Source organism: Crinia signifera, chromosome 8 (assembly GCF_055691185.1).
Source record: "Crinia signifera chromosome 8, ASM5569118v1, whole genome shotgun sequence".
NCBI classification, from domain to species: Eukaryota; Metazoa; Chordata; class Amphibia; order Anura; family Myobatrachidae; genus Crinia; species Crinia signifera.
The window spans coordinates 70,977,589-70,995,111 of record NC_139224.1 but is presented as its reverse complement, the minus strand read 5'-3'; the positions used below and the strand labels follow the sequence as shown (position 1 = coordinate 70,995,111).

The 17,523-nt window shown below is 44.8% G+C and overlaps 1 pseudogene across 1 annotated transcript in view; it reads left to right on the top strand.

The window, feature by feature from the left end:
- The first annotated feature begins 531 nt into the window (after positions 1-531).
- The window catches only part of LOC146027235 (protein shisa-9B pseudogene), a 604,201-nt pseudogene continuing 587,209 nt past the window's right edge, over positions 532-17,523 (top strand). The window contains exon 1 of the transcript XR_014454721.1: positions 532-1,040. The product of XR_014454721.1 is annotated as a protein shisa-9B pseudogene (transcript). The remainder of the gene's footprint in view (positions 1,041-17,523) is intronic.

The window sequence follows — 17,523 nt, the reverse complement described above, 5'->3', positions numbered from 1 at the left end:
TAGTGTTAGTTCCTGGCTGGTGTCCACCAGATGACAGCAAAGCAAATCCCGGGAAGCTGTGTCCACTGGAGGGATGCAGTTCACTCCCTCCTCTAACGGCGCCCTCCCTTCCTGTCATATACTTAAAGTTAACTCGCACTTGCCGAGTCCTCAGTGAGAGATGACGGTTCATAAGAAAAAAACAAAAGACTGAAAAGGAAAAGACAAAACATAAGAGAAAAGGATTAGACATAAAACAGAAGAGAAGGGATAAACTGTGGTCACTAACCCAGAAGGAGGTCTGAGGGAACTAACATTTTTGTTAAATCAGTGGACCAGAGCAAAAAAGACATTTATGTACCAACGTTTGATGAATAAGACTTAACAATGAGCAACGTACTTACAAAGGACAATGCAGGTTTTGGTCAAGTGAATGGTCATTAATGCTTCTTTTTGACCCTCCTGGTTAAAGCTTATCCCTCGCCCACTTTTCTTTTCTTCCATTTTTTTTTTGTGCAAAGTAAAAAATTTAAAGTTTGGAGGAAGCTTCGGATGGGGATTATTTTGCGTCTTGGGCTATGCTGGTTTGCGCTGTTGGATCCTTTCTTGGCGAGAGCCAGGACCCCAAACACAAAGGCAGGTCTTGCAGAGGATCCAGTCCACGGAACAGCCAAAGCTCCAGCCGGGACAGAGCTACCTCCACAAGCTGACCGATGTAGAGGTTACTATGATGTGATGGGCCAGTGGGATCCACCATTTAACTGCAATGCAAGCAGCTACTTATACTGCTGCGGTACCTGTGGCTATCGCTTCTGCTGCCAGTTCAAACATGGGAGGTTGGACCAAAGTATGTGTTCTAACTATGACACCCCGAACTGGGCCAACACAGGGAACCCCCCTGCACGAGGTGAAGAGTCGGCTGATGACCCCAGTAAAGACAAGACCAACATGATTGTGTATATCATATGCGGAGTAGCTGCGCTCATGGTGCTGGTGGGAATTTTCACCAAACTGGCTGTGGAGAAAACCCAGAGGATTCAGACGGACATGAATGTGTCCAGGTAAGGACAATGCAAATGCAGCTTTTGTGTAGAAAAAGAAGACTATTCTCTTATGGATCATGGAAAATTAATGTTGCGAGAGAAAAAAAAATTAAGTGATAACTGGTAAAGTGTTGTAGTTTTATTTTTGACTACTCTTTATTTATAATTGATAATTTCATATATATGTATTTTTTTGTAATAAACATTTGTTACTATTACAAGTTGTTTGGAGTGTGCAGTTTGAAAAACTAAATTTCTGTTTTTTGAGTTGTCTTGATACAAACAAAAGATCTCTGTTCACCTTTTTTATATGATTCTTGTACTGCAAACCTTCCTCGGGCATCAGATTGCCTAGGGCAGAGCTGGGCAACACCGGCCCTCCAGATGTTGATGAACTACACATCCCAGCATGCCTTGCATCAGTTTCAGCATGGCCACATAGCAAAACTAATGCAAAGCATCCTGGGATGTGTAGTTCACTAACATCTGGAGGTGTTGCCTAGCCCTGGCCTAGGGGTACATCGATTTCAGTTGTATTTCAGTTGTAGCTCTTAAGAGAGTATTTGTAGGGTCTCCTATGTTCTGATGATTGGATCATTTTGTCTCTCTAAATATAAAAATATAGTGACAACACACTTCAGTAATTAATGTGTCAAAGGCGATTCCAAGCTCAATAATTAGTTTCCGAATAATGGTTTCAGGATTATTTTACTATTTTCAAATGGACAGTAATAATCAGTGCACTTTTTAAGGGAGAATGGTACAAAGGGTAAGAAGTGTAGCTATAACTTATGCCAGTTATGTCTCTAATCAGGGTTCAGCGCCTACCTGCAAACTATAAATTTGCGCCCACCCAAACTTTACAAAGGGAGGGGTGTGGCCACACAATAATGCTCCCACTCCAAATTACACCACACAGTAGCACAATCTTATTCACCTAATACAGCACCAGTGCCGTAACTAGCCATTTTGGTGCCATGTGTGAAAAAACAGAGACAGTGCGCGCGCTTCATGGGGAATTGGCGTGGTCACATAAAAGTACCAATAACACCATAATCCCCATAACACATTATGCTTCACACCTCAAAGCCCATAGCACATTATAGTAACCACACACAGTAATGCACATTATTTGTAATGCCACACATCATGATGCCCCTTGCACAATATGCAGAACACCGTAATGCCCATTACACATTATGCCACACACTTTAATTCCCCTTACATAATATGCCATGCACTATAATGCCCATATGACATTGACACACATTATGCTACACATAATGCCCCGACTACTCTTGCATATGCCCACATTTGTAGCGTTGCTTATTCATAACACCCACACCAGTTGCCGACAGTAGTAGCGCTGCGTAACCATATACCCACTCCAGATGCTGACAGTAGTACCTCTGCTTATACATAACACCCACACTAGTTGCGAAAAGTAGTTGCTCTGCTTATACACATGCCCACACCAGTTGCCTGAAAGTAGTACCTCTGCTTATACGTAATGCCCACACCAGTTGCCGACAGTACTAGCACTGTTTAACCATATGCCCACACCAGTTGCCGACATTAGCAGCGCTGCCTGTACACATGCCTACACCAGTTGCCGACATTAGTAGCGCTGCCTCTAGACGTGCCCACACCAGTTGCTGACATTAGTAGCACTGCATATAGACGTGCCCACACCAGTTGCCGACATTAGCAGCGCTGCCTATACACGTGCCCACACCAGTTGCCGACATTAGTAGTGCTGCCTATACACGTGCCCACACCAGTTGCCAACGTTAGTAGCGCTGCCTATACATGTGTCCACATCAGCTGCCAACATTAGTAGCGTTGCCTATATGCGTGCCCAAACCAGTTGCCGACATTAGCAGGGCTGCCTATATACGTGCCCACACCAGTTCCCGACATTAGCAACGCTGCCTATATACGTGCCCACACCAGTTGCTGACATTAGTAGCGCTGCCTACACATGTGCCCACACCAGTTGCCGACATTAGTAGTGCTGGCCACACATGTGCCCACACCAGTTTCCGACATTAGTAGTGCTGCCTACACACGTGCCCACATCAGTTGCCGACATTAGTACACTTTACAATGGTGGCAGCTCATCCTCTCCTGTTTCCTGGTGTCTTCAGTCAGTCTTGCTCCCTTGTAGCCCCATCCCTTCTGGTCCATGTAGCCACACCCCCTCCGTCAGTGTAGCTCCGCCCCCTACCGGCCCCTGCCGATGACCAGCTGATAATGAGCCAGGAGGGATCTCTGTGCCTCCGGCGCTGCTGCCTGTGATGAAGTGTGACAGGCGCAGCAGCAGCCGGCAGGCACAGAGCTCAGCAGAGGATGCACAGCAGGGACAGTGCCTCTCCTGCCCGGCGCCTACCTGCTTTGCATCCTCTGCTAAGTGGGTAGCGCCGGCCCTGTCTCTAATCATGTTTATCCCCTCGCGGACTCGCTTCACTTGCCACTCTTCGGGCTCAGTGGATCGCTCCGCTTTGCTTGCCACAACTTTACTGAATGTAAAAGATTGTGGCGTGGACAGGGGCGGGTTTCGTGGACCCTCACGGCTTGCAATACACTACGTAAGTTCCGTAGTGTAAGTGGTGGCCACAAAGATGAGCAAGTACTTTGTTTTTTAAAGAGTAGCAAAAAATGGCTATTTAGAACAACTAATAGCATTTTCTGATTTTTTTTCTAAATTTGATTACTTCCACTTTTTTTATATATAATCATTTTTCCTTATTTGTTTTTGTTAATAAAGTTAATTTAAGGATTGCTGACTGCTGAAGTGGTTCTATTACGATGTACATATGGTACATTAATGGATACACATGATTCTGTGTCTGTACAGATGCATCCAGTGGTGCAAGTAGAAACTTTACCTTATTCAGACCTGCATGCTAGGCTGTGTATATTCGCCACTCACCACCCGGACAAAAACCCACCCCCTGCCGCCAGCACCACCCACATCCCCCTGGTAACATGCGAGGGGATGTGTCCGAGAACACATCCCCTCGCATGTGGCTGAATAGGAGAGAAATCATGGTACTTGTTTCCTAGCACAGCGCCCATCGGGTCCCATCGCTTACCATAACTTAAGGAATGCGCTGGGACCCGATCAGACCCGACTTTCGGAGTTTATGTACAATTAAAAAATCGGTCGCATCGCATGCCATTATAATGGCATGCGATGCGACGCGACCAAACCGATTTTTACATTGGACACAATGTTAAATGCCCCCCAGACCCGATTTTTAATTGTATACCCACCCTGACGGTTAATTAATGAGTAATGAGTACACCTGTGTGTCTGCGCTGTGACCTGGGAAGTGTGTCAGTGAGTAATGAGTACACCTGTGTGTCTGCGCTGTGACCTGGGAAGTGTGTCAGTGAGTAATGAGTACACCTGTGTGTCTGCGCTGTGACCTGGGAAGTGTGTCAGTGAGTAATGAGTACACCTGTGTCTCTGCGCTGTGACCTGGGAAGTGTGTCAGTGAGTAATGAGTACACCTGTGTGTCTGCGCTGTGACCTGGGAAGTGTGTCAGTGAGTAATGAGTACACCTGTGTGTCTGCGCTGTGACCTGGGAAGTGTGTCAGTGAGTAATGAGTACACCTGTGTGTTTGCCCGGTGGCCTGGGAAGTGTGTCAGTGAGTAATGAGTACACCTGTGTGTCTGTGCTGTGACCTGGGAAGTGTGTCAGTGAGTAATGAGTACACCTGTGTGTCTGTGCTGTGACCTGGGAAGTGTGTCAGTGAGTAATGAGTACACCTGTGTGTTTGCCCGGTGGCCTGGGAAGTGTGTCAGTGAGTAATGAGTACACCTGTGTGTCTGTGCTGTGACCTGGGAAGTGTGACCTGGGAAGTGTGTCAGTGAGTAATGAGTACACCTGTGTGTCTGCGCTGTGACCTGGGAAGTGTGTCAGTGAGTAATGAGTACACCTGTGTGTCTGCGCTGTGACCTGGGAAGTGTGTCAGTGAGTAATGAGTACACCTGTGTGTCTGCGCTGTGACCTGGGAAGTGTGTCAGTGAGTAATGAGTACACCTGTGTGTTTGCCCGGTGGCCTGGGAAGTGTGTCAGTGAGTAATGAGTACACGTGTGTGTGTCTGCCCGGTGACCTTGCTGCTGTGTGCAGGTGGGGGTGTGTGTGTGTGCCAGGGGTGGGTGTGCAGGACGGTGGGGTGTGCAGGCCGGGGGGGGGGGGGGGGAGCGGGTTGCTGCTGCTGCTGTGTGCAGGCGGGGGGTGGTGTGTGTGTGTGTGTGCCAGGGGTGGGTGTGCAGGACGGTGGGGTGTGCAGGCCGGGGGGGGGGGGGGAGCGGGTTGCTGCTGCCTTGTGCACCCCCCTCTAAGTTATTATAGACAACCTCCTCCTCTCCCCCTCCTTCCCCAGACTTGCTGGCATCCCCCTCCCACATGTGACATACCTGTGGCCCCTGACACTCACAGGGCAGTCTTGCTTCACCCAGCCAGCGGCAGATTGGAAATGCCTGAGAGGAGCTACAGCCAGCCCAGCGCCTTAGCTCTGCCGAGTCACAGCTGCATCATGCTTCTCTCCTCTCAGGCTGTGACCATGTGACTCTGTCTGCGACTCAAGGTCAGCGTGAGAGGAGGCAGAGCTGCTCCCCCTGGCTGCCAGAGGCTGCTATGTCAGCACCACAGATCTGCAGCTGCGCAGACTTAATTTATTCACTGCACTCCCTTCCGCCCCCATCGACGCTGGCTGAGCTACATGTGTCTGTGAGTATTATAGGTGTGTGGTATTGCGGGGGGGTGTAGTGCAGGCAGGCAGGGGCCAATATGTGTGTATTATGTCTTATATATTAGGCTACATGTGTGTGTGTATTATGTGTGGTGTGTGTGTATAAGGCTGGGTGGGGGGTGGAGTTTCATGTGTGACCCTGTCCAGCGTTATACACACACTCTCAGGATGATTGACACATGTAGCCAAATATATGAGATAATATTATGGGGCAGCATTTAAATCGATCGTCTCATTCATTGAACTTTAAGGCCCATTAGATCTCTCTCTTGCATAATAAGTTATGTCTGTCTCCACCTTGTGTGGTGTGTGAGATTTGTTCAAGGCCTACAATTGACAAACATGCAGGATCAGAATGATGTTGTAATTTGTAATGGCGTGAAACACTATGTTTCATAAAGCCCTTTAGAATGTTTCTACGATGTTCCATAAATCTCGTATAAAGGGATCTCGTTGTTCTTCCAATATACAGTATGGAAGATTGCAGCTACACTTGAATAAATATATTATGTACATAGAATCATAACTGATAAAGGATTTTAACAGATAAGGTGGATCTGAAGTTGATATCATTATTGTATTGCTACAGCTTGGAATGTGGGTACACATCGTACATCTGTTTTTCCCAAATCTGAAAAACCCTTTTGGTTTATTTGGAAGCCAAGTCAAATTAACATCAGTTTTTTTAGGATCCTTTAAAATACTTTTCTTAAGGTGATTGGGGGCTAGTATTGTTTTGAGTGTTCCGTTTTTCTTGTATATGATGGTAGGTTTTCTAGGTATGATGTCGGAGAATAATTTGTCTTGATCTAAGACTCTATAATTACGTATCACAATGTTTCTGATATCATTTCCACAGTTGTTAAATTTGCTAATGAAAGCAATGTCTCTATTTTTCCCCAAATCCTTTTGATGAACCCTTGGTTTCAAGGGAATCGGTACATCTGTCAGAATGAACTTAGGTCTACAGTCATTAGGTCGACCCCACTAGGTCGACTGGCTGGAAGGTCAACCTGATTTAAGATCGACATGGGCCAAGGTCGACATGACTTAAGGTTGAATTTGCATAAAGGTCGACATGAGGAAGGTCGACTGGTCATAAGGTCGACATGGGCTTTTCACTGTTTTTTTATCCGAATGTCGACACAGTCGACATGGACACAGTTGGGAATGAGAATCGGACCCTTGCATCGCTCGCTATGCATCGGGCACGGTGGCTCGCTTCGCTCGCCACAGCTTTAATAACCTCCTCCACGCCCTAGTGGATGGTAGGGCATGAAATACCGCCTGTCGGCACATGTCGGCTCAAAAAACAGTGAAAAACCCCATGTCGACCTTATGACCAGTCGACCTTCCTCATGTCTACCTTTATGCAAATTCGACCTTAAGTCATGTCGACCTTGGCCCATGGCGACCTTAAGTCAGGTCGACCTTCCTGCCAGTCGACCTAGTGGGGTCGACTTAATGACTGTAGACCTAAGTTCATTCTAATAGATGACCGCTTCCCGTTTCAAGCTGCTGGCTTTCAACAGCTCTTCTCTATCCATTTCAAGGACATCTGAAAGAGCCCCCTGTAACAGCTTTTCAGGGTATTCTCTCTCTCTTTTTAGAGTTAGACATTATTTAAGCTTGTTCTAAAAGTTGATGTGTATTGGTACAATTGCGTCAAAAATCATTAGGGATGTTGGTTTTCCATGGGGTGTAGTGTGCACTTTTGTAATGGATATAAGAATTGGTATTTACTGGTTTTACATAATTTGAGGAAATAATATAATTTCTAATTTCGAGGGTCACGTCCAGGAAGTTGACAGATATAGGACTGTATGTGTGGGTGAAGGACAAATTATATAGATTGAGGTTTAAGGATCAGACAAATTGTGTATCAGATGATAAATCCCCATCCCAAATTATAATAAGGTCGTCTATGTAATGGCCTCAGAAGAATAGACTCGCCCCCCAGCGAACACAGGTCACGTGATCGGAAGCTGCATCACAAAGGAGAACTGGACATATTATGAAACTGATGGTGGCCATGGAGACATAGAAATATAATTGTGGACACATGATCTGAAACTACATTGCAAAGGGGATCTTAGGATCTAATAAAGTTTACTATTGTAAAGCGCAACGGAATCTGTTGCGCTATATAAGAAACTGCAAATAAATAAATAAATAAATAGAAACAAATCAATTAAAGCGTGATATTTTGACTTGCTCCTGATGAAGATGGGAGACCTTTCTCAGAGAAACGCATAGAGCTTCTCAGAAGAACATCTAAATGGGAGGCTTGAGCTCTTGAAATTATAGAGCATTCCAGGACTACTACGTCACCACATAAACTCTGGATACAAATTACACACCAAAAGATCTTTTTGGATGGTAATATAAACGTCTACATGTCAGCAATCTCTTCTATAGAGACTTATACATCAGTTTACAGCACCTCTGATGATGAAAGGACCCTACCGCTGCTAGCATTAATAACAGGAGCCCCTGCTGTTGCAGCGCTAATGATAGGATCTGAGCTTGTGACAGGTACTCACTGACAGTCTATGCCATCCACGGACGGGAGCTCTCCACTGCTGTCTTTAGCAGAGGGCAAGCTAGTCATGTCCTTTTTAAATACTGTTTCCCTGACAGCCTAGGAAAAGTTAGTTGCGGAGGCCAGACAGCACCTAAACCACCCCACCCCCACCCCCACCCTCGAGATACAGAGCCCAGACGCCTAAACACACCCCCTCCCTCTCTGCAGCTGGGTAATTCAGTTGCGGAGGCCCAGTGGCCGCAGCTTCCACCCTTGCAGCTGGGGAATGACATGTTCAGAGCCAAGCCTCCCTCCCATGGTAATTACACTGTATCCACAGGTAGGTAAAAGGAGAACGGATGCCGCAAGCAGTAGCTCTGGCAATAATCACCATAAAGCTGCTGGCTACAGGAGGTACATGGAGATTAATATGTGTACAAATGCATAAAATTTGCCATTATTTGTATAAGGGAAACGACTATCTTTTCAAATGTGAATAGGGTCACTACATGTTGTGTAACATGATTAAGGATCAATGCATGTTGTGCGACGTGTATAAGGGACACTTCACATGGTGTAACGTGAATATGGGTCACTACATGCTGTGTAACCTGAATAAGGGTCACTATGGGCAGGGGTTAAAGTGAGCAGGAATGGAGTGGAACTGCATTCCATCAGTTCCATTTTGGAGGCAGAATGGTTCCGCCTCTGTCCACTCACCTTGCCCCGCTGTCTGTCCCTGCCTGTGTCAATAAAAGACAGCTGGGTAGAGCGGCGGGAAACACGGCTGTTCAGAGCAGGTCCATGCGTTTACATGTGACGCGGATCTTTCAAAAGACACGCCGGCTCGCAGCATGGGAGCCAATCGGAGCTTGCAGCCCAGCAGCCAATCAAGGGCCACCTCAGCCTTATTGCCTGCGAGCTCCGATTGGCTTGTGAGCCAGCTTGTCACTTGAAATAGCCACATGCCCCATGGACGGATTAACCTGACAGCTGGATTTCTCACCGCTCTGCTCGACTATCTTGTTACAGGTACGCCATACTTACATACTTCCAGCACTGGGTAACAGTACCTCAAGTACGCGAATATGACAAACCTGTAAGAAACATGTTGCAGGTACTCCAGACCACATGCTCCCTGACCCGCTGTAATTATTTTAATTCTAATTAATGTGCCCATCTCCGCCTTTTCTAACCACCACTGCGAGCTGCCTGCCCAGCTCCTGATGCAGCTTTCCCCTACCAAGATAATGCCGTTCCAGGTGCATTATCGCGGTGCAGGAGCTAACAGCAACAGAATGCAGCAGGACCTGAAGTAAACATGCCTGGGTGGTGACTAGGAGGGGAGGCCACCACCGATCTGCACACCCTGTCTGCCATACTTTCCGGGGAGGCCATGGAGGAATAGTGCTGGTCAGTGGGGACAGAACATAGCGAAAAAGTGCCGGAGCGGTGAGTCCATTGTCATTATGTTTAAGAGGCACTGGTTTGGGTCATTATGTATAAGGAGCATTACAGTGTGTGGCATAAGGCATAATTGTATGCATAATCCCCTGTCCCACAAAGCCATACCGTAAACAGAGGTGAAATCATTCGATGGTCGCTAAGTTGAGAAACAGGCACTGTTAGTATTGATTAGTTGTTAAGAAGCCAAGAGAGGATAAAAATAAAAAGGTAAAAATATATCAAATTGGATTTTGGATTTACCTATCAGACACTCTATTACCTAATGGTCTGAATGACACATTAGAAGTTAACAATCTGTACATTTAGGGTGTCTGTGCCTGATATCTATGGGGATAGGCGCCAGAGGTCCATCTGGGCCTTCCAGATATCTATCTTGATGCAGCACCAACCTCTATTTCTTCTAGAGACTTATATATCTATATCTGGTAGAAACTTTATGTTGATCCTTTTTAAATAGAAGTAGATACTATGGGTGAAATTTAAAAGGATGAAAGATTCAGAAAGTGAGAGATTTGGTAAGAAATCTCCACTTTTTTTTAAAGCGGCAATCATTTACATTTCAAAATCAAACTGGTTTTGCAGTGTAAATGCTGCTTTGAAAAAACTGGAGATTTCTTACCAAATCTCTCACTTTCTTAATCTCTCATCCTATTAAATTTCACCCCTTGTCTCATGTATGCAGGTAATTTGAGTAAACCACTCTAGTGGTCCATTTGGGACTCTCGTGCCGACACAGAATATTCTCATAAATAACCTCAAGTGTTAAGTCTCCCATATCTCTACCTCCCTCTCTTCCCTCCTCTTTTTTTAGGTATTCATTATATATATATATATATCTAGAGAAAACAGAAGAGAAAGGTGCGCTCCATGGTGCAGGTAAAACACAATTTATTATGGAAACACACACTGAGTATCCAATCGGTATAAAAGACAATTGCTCGTACCAAGTGCTGTTGCACTGTGGGCTGGTTACCACAAGATAGTATGTAAATACCCGGGGCATGCAGCTGCACGAATGACACCAAGAGAGCCGGGACCAGGGCTGCCAAGGACGCTGGGTTGCGCCGAGGGTAGAGTGGAAGCCGGAGCCAGAGATGTCAGCGTACGGAGAAGCCGGGACCAGTGGACCAGTATCACAAGCCACGCCTATATATATATAAAATATATATATATATATATATATAATAGAAATGAGGAGTGCGAGCACTCTATAGTGCGTGAATCAGGTTTTTTTTTTAAAGGATTTATTGAGGGTACAAATAGGGTACAAACATTGCCGCCGCTGCTGTTACCAGCTGAGACTGCGCTTTGAGTGTAACCTCTCCAACAATCCGCTGTTGGGACAGCGTGTATGTGAATCATCTGCGGTGTTAGTACCGCCTTGTCCGGTACGTTACCCTCACTGTTTGTACCCTATTTGTACCCTCAATAAATCCTTTAAAAAAAATGGATCCACGCACTATAGAGCGCTCGCTCTACTCATTTCTATTTTAGATACAAACACCTGTGGATTTAGCATTGCCTTACTAAGGCGGAGAGCTTGGAGCTGCAGGGTCTATCTCTAACATGAGTGCATACTACAGAGACTCACACGTGAAAGGACATTGTACTGAGGGGTATTGTTGTCCGTTTTGGACACTGGCATTTTTTTACTTTATACTTTGCGCACTGTTGTTGTGTTGTAATATATATATATATATATATATATATATATATATATATATATATATATATATATATATATATATAGGACACAATGTGCGGCACTCGGTGCGAATAAAGACAATTCCAGTCAAAACAGGCTTAGTATAGCAACGTTTCATTCATTGTAGAATTTCGTCAGGATATAACAGTTAAATCAATGCAAAAACTCGAAAAAGAGAAAAACTGCGCAATGGTAAATACTAATAATCAATACAATTTATTAGAAATAATAATCAAATATACACTGGGTATGTGGCCACAACCTTTAAAAAAATTAGAACATAAAACACATCTACATGAAAAAAGATACAGATAAAAATATGTATAGCATCCAATAGGGTTAGGCTATTCAATAATCACAAATGGCTCAGTATTAATTACCCTATAGGTTAATATTGCAGGTTATTGGGTTAATCGGCTCTTTAAAAATATATATAGTTGGATCCAGAAAGTCCATACATTCAAACCGATGATGATGTTTTTTTCATATTAGAATGTAATTAGTAGATAGTAAGTTTCCGATTAGCATACAATGCTGTTAATAGCAAACCATCCGGTTAGTTGAGGAGCGATGAGCCCCCATTCGCTCCTTGAATTTGCGGCTAAAAAACCAGGTTGTTTCAAGTGCTTCTGCACGACATGCAAATTCCTTGTGACAGGAGATATGTTCTTCCATCCTCATCTAGGTACAAAATTCTTTATCAGACACCATCTCACATGTGAGAGCACACACGTGGTATACCTTATTGGTTAAACGTGTGGTCTCTCATATGTCGGCAAAACTAGCCTCAAATTCAAGGAGCGAATGGGGGCTCATCGCTCCTCAATTAAAATGGCTATCAGCACTAAAAACAGTGATCAACCAGTAGCAAGGCATTTCTTGCAAGCCGGTCACAATCTCATTAATCTGCAATATCGTATGATAGATCACGTACCACCATTAAAGAGAGGGGGGGATAGGAATGCCATCCTGCTACGTAGAGAAGCATTCTGGATTCACAAATTAAATACCATCACCCCAAGAGGTCTTAATGACATGATGCCACTATCATGTCTCCTGAATCCTTAAAATTCAAGACTGCAAAACCCCCCTTGAATATAATACATTGGGTGGATCATTGGGCCTTCAAATTGTTGATCCCTCCCTAGGAGTAGTTATCTGATATACTAGACCTGTAAAATTATAGTTGAACCAGGCCCTTTATATTAGTTCTTTGTTATCTGTATATGCAAATATCTGTATACTGTTTCTGTAACTTGTTCACTGTGCGTTTTTAATTTCTATAACAGATGCCGCATCTCCATGGCAACAGGACGCTGCCTGTGGATCCCGTCGAAGTAACGGCATCAACGTGCGCCCAGTAACTTCCGGGCTGTGACGGGATGACGTCACCGGGATGCTGCCGAGCAGAGACGGACGCCATGGGGAGCTGTTTGTCTGTGACACCGGGTGGGGATATAAGGTGAGTTTTTGCATTGATTTAACTGTTATATCCTGACGAAATTCTACAATGAATGAAACGTTGCTATACTAAGCCTGTTTTGACTGGAATTGTCTTTATTCGCACCGAGTGCCGCACATTGTGACCTCTATTGACCTCTATATTCGTGGAGGCACCGGGCGCAGCAAGGATTGGAGGAGAGAGTGCCGGACCTGCCGCAAATTTATATATATATAAAGTTGTTTATTGGGCAATTTCTGGACCCAATGTTGTTTGACCATGAGCTGTTTATTCAATTGATCTGGCTGACACTGAAAAGGAATTACTTCCTCTTTGATGGTGCGTATTACCTCCAGCAGAGAGGATGCGCGATGGGGTCCGCTGTGGCCCCATCATTTGCTAATATTTTATGTTTAATCAAGAGGAACTAACTTTTTTTAATGACCCGGCTATCAGTTGTCATCTTCGTCTATATACTAGATATATAGACGACATCTTCATTTTATGGACGGGAGGACAGGAATTACTGTCCAAATTGCTTGTTGACATCAACCAGGGCGAGTCGACCATAAAATATACTTCTTCTTTTAGTGACACCAGCATCCATTTTTTGGATGTTGCGGTCACCATCTGTAATAATAACATCAGCACAGATGTCTTTTTCAAGGACGTGGATCGCAACACGTTCCTTATGTCGTCCAGCCATCATCCCCCAGCACTCAAACGGGGACTCCCGTTCTCCCAAATGATCAGGGTCAAAAGAATCATTAGTAATCCGACTGAAGTGGAACCCAGATTAGATGCTCTTATTGAAAAATTTGTAGCTAGAGGTTATGATTTGAGCAATCTGCTCAAGCAAAAACAACAGGTTCTCAGGATGCCGAGATCTCAGCTGTTTATTCCAAAAAAGAAAAATGCTGCTGCAGTTTTACCATGGGCTAGTACCTTTTCGGTAGCTAGCCCAGTGATTAAGCATGCTACTAATGCTTTGTGGCCCATTATAAAAACGGACCCAGATCTCCCTGGTCTCAGAGGTGTAAGACCCCTAGCGGCTTTCCGCAGGGGCCCCAACCTCAGGGACCGATTAGTAAAATCTGACATCACAGGGATGGGTATTCCTAGGCCACCCAATACTTATACTAAACCTGCAGGCTGCTACAGCTGCTTCTCATGTGAGACATGCAAACACATGATTGCATGTAAGAATTTTAAACATCCCCACACCAGCAAAGTTTATGATATTCGATCTGTTCTTACTTGCAGAACCACACATGTGGTTTATGTTATTGTCTGTCCGTGTGGATTATACTACATAGGACAGACGATAAGATCTTTTCGTGACAGAATGGCGCTACATCGGTCAGCCATAAACCTCTCCTTGAGAGGGAGGGATGTGGATCAGCCGGTGGCGCGCCATTTCAAATCCAAGGGTCATTCCATTACGGAGTTCAAGCATTTTATTATAGATCAGGTTGCAGAGTCCATGCGGGGTGGTAACAGAGCCCTAAAGTTGTTGAGGAAAGAATCCGAATGGATCTTTCGACTCAACACTATCTCACCCAGGGGTCTTAATGAGAAGATCAACTGGAACAGTTTAATGTAATCTCCATTCATTTTTGTTTATACAGGTGTATCATCATATGTTCTATATTGTATTATGTTTTGCCCACTCATCTGTGTGGCTGTCCAGGGATCCGGCTTGGGACACAGTGGGACACTCATTCAGTTCCCCTGTGCCTGTGCGGGTCACTGGCGGCTCCCCAGCTGATTGGTTCACTTGCGTATTTGTCATGTTTTTTCTTTTGTATTTTTTTCTTCTTTTTATATGTACATATATTTTTCATGTATTCATCACCGCTTTTATTTTAATGTTTTTTAGGCAGCCCCCAGTCTTCCCCCCCGCTACTGAAGTGTCCTTTGTGCGGACGTTGCGGAGGTTTGATCACCGGAGTTTGCTTCCGGGATCTGAGACGCAAGCTGACAGTTGCTAAGCAACATCCCCCCGGCATCCGTGACCGGAAGTATACTGTGACGACTTCCTGTCAATGATTCCGGGACCGTGGCGCGGGGCAGCGTGCTGGGAGGTTGTGAGTATAAAAATGTTTTGTGTTTGTGTATGTGGTGCTGTAGGATTTGGGCTGAGGACGGGGCTAATACCCCGAAACGTCCCCAAAAATACACTTTTATTTGCATTCCTAAACCGGCTCCTGAGTGCCGTTTCTTCACCCCACCGGGTGCATTGGATCGCTATATATATATATATATATATATATATATATATATATATACATATACATATAAGGAGGGAAGAGAGGGAGGCAGAGATATGGGAGAGTTAACACTTGAGGTTATTTATGAGAATATCTCGGTTTCAGCACAAGAGGTCCAAATGGACCACTAGAGTGGTTTACTCAAATTACCTGCATACATGAGACAAGGGGTGAAATTTAATAGGATGAGAGATTCAGAAAGTGAGAGATTTGGTAAGAAATTCCAGTTTTTTCAGGGCTGTCAAGCGGTAACCATGGTGACCGGACGCTTCCGTCTCTGACAGCTCTCCTAACCCGTGAACCCGGAAGCACTAGGAGGCAGACCAGCCGGAAGTGCCCCGCAGCACACGAGTGCATGGAGAGACACGGGTGGACCGCAATGACACGCAACAGCCTTTCACTATGTAAGGTAAGACAGCACTATGTTCACACCTTGAAGAAGGGGCGCACTGCCTCGAAACGTCGGGCTACAGTATCTGATGTGATACCTTGTTGTATTACTGAATACACACGTTTTCTTGTTAAACCCTTGTGTGCCACCTGCTTTGTTCCAGTACTACCCATTCACCCCTTGGAAGGCACCACGGTACATTGGACCCCAAGCACGAGTGCCGACCGACTCTCCACATATATATATATATATATATATATACACACACACACACTCACGCTGCTTCCGCAGCAGCACACGGATTTTGAAGAAGTAAGACAGGAGCAGGCAACTACTGCAACGTTTCGATTTTAATAATTGTCATCAGGCATAAAAGTTACAATACAAACACTCACCTTATATCCCCATTCACCCGTGCACGTTCAGTCACGCTTCCCATCGGGAAGCCTCAACTCCGTCATCAGCATGTGCCCCCTGCTTCATGGTCTCCATGACCACCGACCCCAACAAGTTGGCCGTGTCGTCATGGCAAGCCGTACACAGGAACGGCGCACTGCCAGAGACAGGGAGGCCGTCCCGCCCAGTACCGACGGGACCGTCCAGTAACAGATGGCATGTCAGGAGGACACAAGTATTGGGCACCAAAGCTACATAAAACATGTGCTGTAATACAAAGAAGAATAACAAACAGTGCATGCATAAATGTGAAAAATATAGCAAATACAATAATGCAAAGAGATACACATATAATGAGCACACCTACATCAATTTAATCATAATGTTTGGTAGAAAGAGGCTATAATGGAATCATAAAAAAGCATGAAATCCTAAGAGGTCATTAAGGCCATATGGCAACATGGTTTTCAGTCAGTGAATCCAACATGATTCAAATTGGAGTAGGGTCAATGACCTATTCCCACCCCTTAATCTCAAAGGTATGTGATCTATGAGGATGTAATGTAAATTGGCCATACTATGGCCAGCCTGTGCGAAATGCCTCGCAACAGGCTGGTCATTGGTCCCTGAAACAAGAGCTGCACGAATGGCTGTGCGATGCCCAGCCATCCTATCATGCAGAGTGCTGTCGGTCTTACCAACATAATGAAGTCCACATAGACATGATATTAAATAAACAATGTACCATGTTGTACAAGTGACCTTATGTCTGATACTGTATCGTTTACCGCTAAAAGGGTGATTGAAACTATCACCAGTAGTCATACTTCTACAAGTGGTACAGTTTAAGCACCTGAAACATCCATTCTGTCTACCCAAAAAGGATGACTGAGGTACACTGTCAGGCCGGGGTGAAATGTCCATACGGACCAACCAGTCCCTCACATTTTTCCCTCTAGTATAGCATGCCATAAGGTCAGTGTTAGCCAATTTTAAATCTTACCAGTGCTAAGTATAGGCCAATGTCATCTGGCTTCTGTCCGAATGGAGTCACTGCTGGTGTTAAAGTGATTGACCCAAGGCAACTTGGATCGCACAGGTTGACCCAACTTATTTTTTTTAGGTTTAAGGAGATCAGCCCTTGGAATTGACAGGGTTTTATTCTTGGCTCTAGTTAGGAGCTCAAGATCATACCCCCGCACCAAAAAATTCTTGATCATAAAGTCAATTTGGTTAATCGCCTCATCTCTGTCACTACAAATGCGGCATGCTCTTATAAATTGTGAAAAGGGGAGGCCAAACTTCAGTGGCCTTGGATGGAAAACTCGTAAAATGTAGAACAGTATTACGGTCAGTGTCCTTTCTATGTAATTATGTAGTGATACTACAGTCATGCAAACTAACCCCTACATCCCAAATATTTACAACAGTCGGACTGATCACATACAGTATGTCAACTTAAGAGGCGAAGTCAATAGATTGTGTCGATTTACCACATCAATAAATTGCTGTTCGGTGCCCGTCCAGGCAAGGAAAATATT